Below are 9391 nucleotides of genomic sequence, written 5' to 3' on the forward strand. Positions count from 1 at the left end.
TATAGGGAACTTTCAGGATAACATTTGAAATGTAAATAAAGAAAATAATAATAATAATAAAAATAAGATTACTTACTGGTTATGATTCAAGCACATGAAGCATGCCTGTCTAAGAGAGAAATATTTACTCATGCAATTGTCTATTAAAATAGTTTTACTTGTCCTTCTTAGACATTGACACTGATATGTGAAAAGCAAAGGGATTTGTCTAAGACCCCAAATAAATGTACATATTTGAACCTAAGGAAAACTGAGTACTGAACACACATATCTTTCTGTTCTATTTGAGAATGTTTCTGTTCTATTTGATAATGTAAGTGTGTAAACATTTAGCTATATTAATACAATTAAGTGATATTTATGTTGAAAGGAGGATTCAGGGAAGAAGTTTCCTTCTTTGATCATAAGCAGTTGAAAGTTCATGTGGATATTAGAAATGAGCAGATACTATCCTTCTGTAATTCAGTAAGCAATGTGGATCTGCTAATAGATAAAACAAGCATGGTAGGAACTCATTTCACATTCTAACCTTGTGTCGAAATTACTGTTCTATTTCTGTGAAGAGACAGTGTGACCAAGATAACTTGTGTAGGAGAAAACATTTAATAGTGGGCTTGCTTACAGCTTTAAAGGGTTATTCCATGATAATCATGGCAGGAAGCATGGTGACAGGAAAGCATGAAGCTGAAAGTTTTACACACCTTGATGTGCAGAACAAAACACAGACAAAAGACAGATACACACACACACACACACACACACACACACACAGTGAGAGGGGGAGGGGAAGGAGAAGGGGGAATGGGGAGGGAAGGAAGGGGAAAGGGAGGAAGGGAGAGAGAGAGAAAGGAAGAGAGAGAGGGAGAGGGGGAGGGAGGGAAAGAGAAAGGGAGGAAGAGAGGAAGGGTGGGAGGGAGAGAGAGGCATAGGCATTTGAAACTTCAAATCCCACTCCTGACAAAACTACTCCAACAAGGCCACACCTCTATTCTGCTCATCCATTGGGTGATCAGCATTTATTGACAAGGCAGAGAATAAAGAGAATAAAGAGACAGGAGATTCTTGGTCTAATCATTAAGATGCTGTGTGTCTGGATTGAAATATGATATGAGGGCAGAGAAATGAGCATTTGAATAACCCAAAGCTAAATTTACACAGCATACAAAACATTATGCCTACACTAGATGATGAAATAGATAGCAGTCAAAATAAAGAGGGCTCAAAACACTATAAAGGAAAAAAGTGGTGGAAGTCCTATCATAGCAATGAATTTTCCCATAGAATTTGAAAAGTGACATGGGTAACAAAGAAGAGAAAATGGTGGTTGCCAATGAGAGACTAGAAGCCATTTCAGTTTTGCAGGTGTTAAACCATAATTTTCAAAAAAAACTTATATTAAGCTCAGCTTACTATTTTAGAATAATTTGATATTAAAAGTAGATTGGTCATGTGGCACAAGATTCTGCAGCTCTTTCCATAGCTCATTCTCTCTCCATAGACATGTTCTAGGAGCTCACTAAATCTCATAAAATTTTAATTAGTAAGCAAAGCATTTTACCTTTGGGCTGAACCATGCTGGATACTGCTTATTTAGGATTTTCTCTGCTAGTCTCAAGAATGCTTCATTTCAATTTTTTTCAGACTGATCAGCTTCCCTCATCATTTTCCTTGGTTACATTAATGATTTGTTCCCCCAGTTCTAAGCCACATGGCTTGGCTCCAGAGGTCTCGAAACAGCATGTTCCTCTACTTGCACCAAGGAAAAGGAGACACAGATGAGTGGTGGTTGAAAGAGAAAAGGAATTGATTTTCTGTGGCCATCCTAGGAAGGACAGCTGTCTAGAGATTTAAGTTCTGTTGTCAAGGTACTAACAATAGCTCCATGATTAAGGAAAAGAATAGGGGTTGTGATGGTGAGAAATGTATGCAGCTAAGTAGTTTGATTAAATTCTAGCCTAGTTATGGGATATTTCAGATTTTCATTTGAGGTCTTGCCTGTCTGCAGAAATATTATTAACACCTGAGGGGCTGTTTCTACTCCTATCATAGCACAATTGCTTACACGGCTCACTGTCTGAAACAAGCAGGGGGTCAAATAGAAATCCTTTGAAGGGAAAGGGGGGTTTCAGGGAATAAATGGAATTGTTTAGAGTAATGAATCCTCGTTCAATATTAGTTCAGTAACACTTAAGACTTCCACTCCAGAACTCACTTTACTGTAGTTGTGTGATCTTCTTTGTCATCCTGTTGCCAGTTGCTACATATAAATTTTCAATTTTAAAAGAAGTTTATGCTGTCCTCATTATAATAGTTTCCTTGTTGGTGTAACTCTAGCTATATAAGGCTTCATATAACTTGTTCTCTACCTCACAGCAGGTATACACACACACACACATACACAAAACTCTCTCTCTCTCTCTCTCTCTCTCTCTCTCTCTCTCTCTCTCTCTCTCACACACACACACACACACACACACACACACACACACAATCTTTAAAAAGACAAAAAGAAACCAATTCTTGCTCATTGTTCAGGATCTATTTCACAAAGAATAATCCTGAGACTAGGTCAAGGTTCACTTACTATTTTCTTTCAAAATGGTGTCAGCAAATCATATAACTCACTATTTACATAAATGCTTTCTTATTTTTCACTAGTAATGTTGCTGGTGTGAATATAAATGAAATAAATAAAAATAAAGAGCATAAGCTGTCTTCACTGAAAATCAGAAAAATGACTTCTTTCTCTCTTTGCTTTGAGAATTTTATTCTTCATTCTTTTCAACTTCATCGTTTTTAAATAAGGGTTTTTTCCTGTCTTACAACTCAGAAATATTTCCTCCAGAACTGGAGATCCAACTCTTTGAAATGTAATTTCCAGGGAAGATAATGTTCTATCTCCCATTTCACAGGTAGGATATAATCTTAACTTGAGCTAGCACCTGATTCAAAAAGGAAAACCCTAGCTTTAATCATAAAAATATGAAGAGATTAGCAATTTTATATGGAAATGAAAATATAATGTGCATATAATCTCCATATAGTTGTCTGTCATATACTGACTTATTGCTTATTAATAAACTTATTACTCACCTGTCTTCACTGAGAGGTCTTCTGAACAATGAGGAATTTTGCAATTGTTGCTATTGTTGGAGTTGAATATAGGACCTGTACATTCTAAGTACATGTTAAACCACATAGCAACCACAGTGCTGAGAATCATACCTAAGACATTACACATGATAGTTAAACAATGTAGTTATATTTTCTCAATGAAGCTAAGCTCCAGATCTTCTACTTTAGCCAATGATATATTTTCAGTTTGTAAAGTGACCAGTTCATAGTATAACTTAAATAATTGTCCAATGAAAGAAAGAAAATGGAGGATACAGCACGAGTTTCAACTTTTTTATATGCTCTAACAAAGATATTGTTAGGACAAAATGAAACAAACTGTCCTATTTGTAAGCTTTTGCTTTCCCACAACTTTATGATATGATCAAAGACATGCTGATTAAATTCTCTAAGCCAAATTTTCTTCACTTATAGAACATAGATAAAAACAGTACTTGTGGTCTTAGGATCAGGGGTCAGGAGAACACAACACCTGTTCCAACACCACTGGGAGTAACTGGGACCAGCAGGATCCAGGGACACAAGAACCCACCCAAACAATGGCTTGGGTTCCTTTGGTCTGCCCCAGTTTACATGGGTGCAAATTCATCAGCCAGTTCCACAGCCCCCAGAGGAGGCTCCACCCCTAGGCACTCTAGCATATCCAGGATCCCAGGATCCCAGAATTCCAAGAGCTTCCTCACACCAGGATCTCAAGGTCTCAGAGGCAGCTTGACTCACAGGAACTGACACACAGAATCACAGAATAACAGGATCCCAGAATCACAGGATCACAGAGACAACTGGACACTGAGGAGTTCTGACTCAACCAGGATTACAAAAAGGACAGACTCCAGTCAGATATGGTGAAGGAAGGGAGCACTAGGGATAGTCAGATGGCTGGAAGAAAGCTTAAGAACATAAGCAACAGATACCAGGGATACTTGGCATCATCAGAACACAATTCTCCCACCACAGAAAGTCCTGGAAACACCATCACAGTGGAAAAGCAAGACTTAGATCTAAAGACACTTCTTACGATGATGATAGAGGACATTAAGAGGGACATAAATAACTCCCTTAAAGAAATACAGGAGTATACAGGTAAACAGGTAGAAGCCCTTAAAGAGGAAACACAAAAATTGCTTAAAGAATTACAGGAAAACACAATCAAACAGGAGAAGGAAATGAACAAAACCATTCAAGATTTAAAATGGGAATAAAAGCAATAAAGAAACCACAAAGGGAGACAACCCTGGAGTTAGAAAACCTAGGAAACAGATCAAGAGTCATAGATGCAAGCATCACCAATAGAATACAAGAGATAGAAGATAGAATATCAGGGCCAGTAGATACCTTAGACCATACCATTGACACAACAGTAAAAGAAAATGCAAAATGCAAAAATCTCTTTACCCAAAAGATCCAGGAAGGATCTATAATCACCAAAATTATAGAAGAAAACTTCCCTAATCTAAAGAAAGACATGCTTATGAACATACAAGAAGCCTACAGAACTCCAAATACACTGAACAAGAAAAGTAATTACTCCTGTCACATAATAATCAAAACAGCAAATGCATTAAATAATGAAAGAATATTGAAAGTAGTATGGGAAAAAGGTCAAGTAACTTATAAAGGCAGACTTATAAGAATTACACCATATTTCTCACCAGAGACTACGAAAGCTAGAAGATCCTGCACAGATGTCATACAGACCCTAAGAGAACATAAATGCCAACCCAGACTACTATAACCAGCAAAACTCTAAATTGCCATAGGTGGAGAAAACAAGATATTCCATGACAAAACCAAATTTACACAATATCTTTCCATAAATCCAGCCCTACAAAGGATAATAGCTGGAAAACACCAACACAAGGAGGGAAACTACACACTAGAAAAAGCAAGACAGCAATCTTTCAACAAACCCAAAAGAAGATAAGCACACAAACATAATGCCACCTTTAACAACAAAAATAATAGGAAGCAATTACTTTTCTTTAATTTCCCTTAACATCAATGGACTCAATTCCCAATAAAGAAAGACATAGACTAACAGACTGGGTACGACAGAAAATGCTCCTCAGTGACAAAGACAGGCACTACCTCAGAGTAAAAGGCTAGAAAACTATTTTCCAAGCAAATGGTCTCAAGAAACAAGCTGCAGTAGCCATTCTAATAACAACTAAAATTGACTTTCAACCAAAAGTTATCAAAAAGGATAAGGAAGGACGCTTCATACTGGTCAAAGGAAAAATCTAAGATAAACTCGCAATTCTGAACATCTATGCTCCAAATGTAAGAGCACCCACATTTGTAAAAGAAACTTTAGTAAAGCTCAAAGAATACAATCACACACTACACAATAATAGTGGGAGACTTTAGCACCCCTTTATGATCATTGGACAGATCATGGAAACAGAAACACAGTGAAAATAACAGAAGTTATGAACCAAATAGATCCAACAGATATTTATAGAACATTTCCTCCTAAAGCCAAAGAATATACCTTCTTCTCAGCACCACATGGTACCTTCTCCAAAACTGACCATATAACTGGCCACAAAACAGGCCTCAACAGATACAAGAAGATAAAAATAATCCCATGCACCCTATCAGATTACTTCGAACTCAGGCTGGTCTTAAATTTCCACAAAAACAACAGAAAACCAACATATACATGGAAACTGAACAATGTGCTACTTAGTGATAACTTGGTCAAGGAAGAAATAGAGAAAGAAATTAAAGATGTTTAGAATTTAATGAAAATGAACACACACCGTACCAAAACTTATGGGACACAACGAAAGTAGTAATAAAAGGAAAACTTATAGCTCTAAGTGCCTCCAAAAGGAAACCGCTTGACCGCACACCTGAAAGCTTTAGAACAAAAAAAGAAAAATACATCCAAGAGGAGTAAACAGCAGGAAGTAATCAAACTCAGGGCTTAAATCAGTCTAATAGAAACAAAAAGAACTATTTAAAGAATCAATAAAACCAGGAACTGATTCTTTGAGAAAGACAAAAAGATAGATAAACCCTTAGCCAGACTAACCAGAGTGCACAGAGACAGTATCCTAATTAACAAAATCAGAAATGAAAAGGGAGAAATAACAACAGAAACCATGGAAATTAAAAAAAAAAAATCAACAGATCCTACTACAAAAGTTTATACTCAACTAAATTGGAAAATCTGGTTGAAATGTACAATTTTCTAGACACATACAAGGGGACAAAGTTAAAACAGGTTCAGATAAACCATCAAAACAGTTCCATAAACCCTAAAGTTTAGAAGCAGTCGTTAATAGTTTCCCTACCATAAAAAGCCCAGGACCAGTTGGTTTTAGTGGAGAATTCTACCAGACCTCTAAAGAAGATGTAATACAATGTGCTTCAAACTATTCCACAAAATACACACAGAAGATACACTACCCAGTTCACTCTAGGAAGCCACAATTATGCTTATACCTAAACCACACAAAGACCAAACAAGGAGAACTTCAGACGGATCTCTGTTATGAACATTAATGCAAAAATACTCAGTAAAATTCTTGCCAATCGAATCCAAGAACACATCAAAATGATCATTCAAGTAGGCTTCATCCCAGGGATGCAGGGATGGTTCAATATACAGAAATCCATCAATGTAATCCACTACATAAACAAACAAATAGAAAAAAAAACCACATGATCATTTCATTAGATGCTGAAAAAGCATTTGACAAGATTTAGCATCCCTTCATGTTAAACGTCTTGGAAAGATGAGGAATTCAAGGGCCACACATAAACATAGTAAAAGCAATATAGAGTAAACTGGTAGCCAACATCAAACTGAATGGAGAGAAACTTAAGGCAATCATACTAAAATCTGGGACTAAATAAGGCTGCCCACTCTCTATCTATTCAACATAGTACTTGAATTTCTAGCTAGGGCAATTGGACAACAAAAGGAGGTCAAGAGGATACTAATTAAAAAGGAAGAAGTAAAAATATCACTATTTGCAGATGATATGATCATAAACTTAAGTGACCTCAAAAATTCCACCAGAGAATTCCTAAAGCTGATAAAAAAAAATCTTCAGCTAAATTAACTCAAACAAATCAGTAGCTTTCCTCTACTCAAAGGGTAAACAGGATGAGAAAGAAACTAGAGAAACAACAGCCTTACCAATAGTCACAAATAATATAATATATTTAATATAAATAATATAAGCCACCTTGACGTAACTCAACCAAGCAAGTGAAAGATCTGTATGACAAGAACTTCAAGTCTCTGAAGAAAGAAATTGAAGAAGATCTCAGAAGATGGAAAGATCTCCAACGCTCATGGATTGGCAGGAATAAAATAGTAAAAATGGCCATCTTGCTTAAAGCAATTGACAGATTCAATGCAATCCCCATCAAAATTCCAAATCAATTCTTCACAGAATTAGAAAGAACAATTTGCAAATACATTTGGGATAATAAAAATCCTAGGCTAGCAAAAACTCTTCTCAATGATTAAAGAACCTCTGGTGGAATTACTTACCATGCCTGACCTTAAACTGTACTACAGAGCAATTGTGATTAAAACTGCATGGTACTGGTACAGCGACAGACAGGTAGATCAATGGAGTAGAATTGAAGACCCAGAAATGAATCCACACACCTATGGTCACTTGATCTTTGACAAAGGGGCCAAAACCATCCAGAGGGAAAAAGACAGCATTTTCAAAAAATGGTGCTGGCTCAACTGGCAGTTAGCATGTAGAAGAATGTGAATTGATATATTCTTATCTCCTTGTACAAAGCTAAAGTCTAAGTGGATCAAGGAACTCCACAGAAAACCAGATACACTGAAACTAGTAGAGGAGAAAGGGAGGTAGATCCTCAAACATATGGGCACAGGTGAAAAATTCCTGAACAAAACACAAATGGCTTATGCTGTAAGAACAAGAATCTACAAATGGGACCTCTTAAAATTGAAACGCATCTGTAAGACAAAGGACACTGTCAATAAGACAAAAAGGCAACCAACATATTGGAAAAAGTTATTCCCAATCGTACATCTGATAGAAGGCTAATATCCAATATATACAAAGAACTCAAGAAGTTAAGACTCCTGAGAACCAAATAACCCTATTAAAAATGCCACCTTATACTAGTCAGAATGGCTGAGATAAAAAATTCAGGTGACAGCAGATGCTGGCAAGGATGTAGAGAAAGAAGAATACTCCTCCATTGCTGGTGGGATGATTGCAAGATGGTACAACCACTCTGGAAATCAGTCTGGAGGTTCCTTAGAAAATTGAACATAGTACTACTGGAAGATCCAGCAATATAACTCCTGGGCATATACCCAGAAGATGTTNCAACTGGTAATATGGACACATGCTTCACTATGTTCACAGCAGCCTTAATTTAAATAGCAAGAATCTGGAAATAACCCAGATATACCTCAACAGAGGAATGGATACAGAAAATGTGGTACATTTACACAATAAAAAACTACTCAGCTATTTAAAACAATGGATTTATGAAATTCTTGGGCAAATGGATGTATTTGGAGGATATCATCATGAGAGAGGTAACACAATCACAAAAGAAGTCACTTGATATGTACTCACTGATAAGTGGATATTAGCCCAGAAACTTAGAATACCCAAGATACAATTTGCAGAACACAAGAAAATCAAGAAGAAAGAAGACTAGTGTGGATACTTCATTCCTTAGAATAGGGAACAAAATACCCATGGAAGGAGTTACAGAGATGAAGTTTGGAGCTAAGAAGAAAAGATGGACCATTCAGAGACTACCCCACCAGGGGATCCATCCCATTATCAGCCACCAAACCCAGACACTATTGCATATGCCAGCAAGATTTTGCTGAAAGGACCCTGATATAGCTGTCTCCTGTGANGCTATACCAGTGCCTGGCAAATACAGAAGTGGATACTCACAGTCATCTATTGGATGGAACACAGGGCCCCCAATGGAGGAGCTAGAAAAAGTTCCCAAGGAGCAGAAGGGGGGGTGCAACCCTATAGGTGGAAAACAATATGAACTAAACAATATGAACTAACCAGTACCCCCAGAGCTCATTTCTCTAGCTGCATATGTAGCAGAAGATGGCCTACTCAGCCATCACTGGAAAGAGAGGCCCCTTGGTCTTCCAAACTTTATATGCCCCAGTGCAGGGGAACACCAGGGCCAAGAAGTGGGAGTGGGTGGGTAGTGGAGCAGGGGGTTGGGTATAGGGGACCTTGGGGATAGCATTTGAAATGTAAATGCAGTA

The sequence above is a fragment of the Mus pahari genome, chromosome X (genome assembly GCF_900095145.1).
Source record: "Mus pahari chromosome X, PAHARI_EIJ_v1.1, whole genome shotgun sequence".
NCBI lineage: Eukaryota > Metazoa > Chordata > Mammalia > Rodentia > Muridae > Mus > Mus pahari.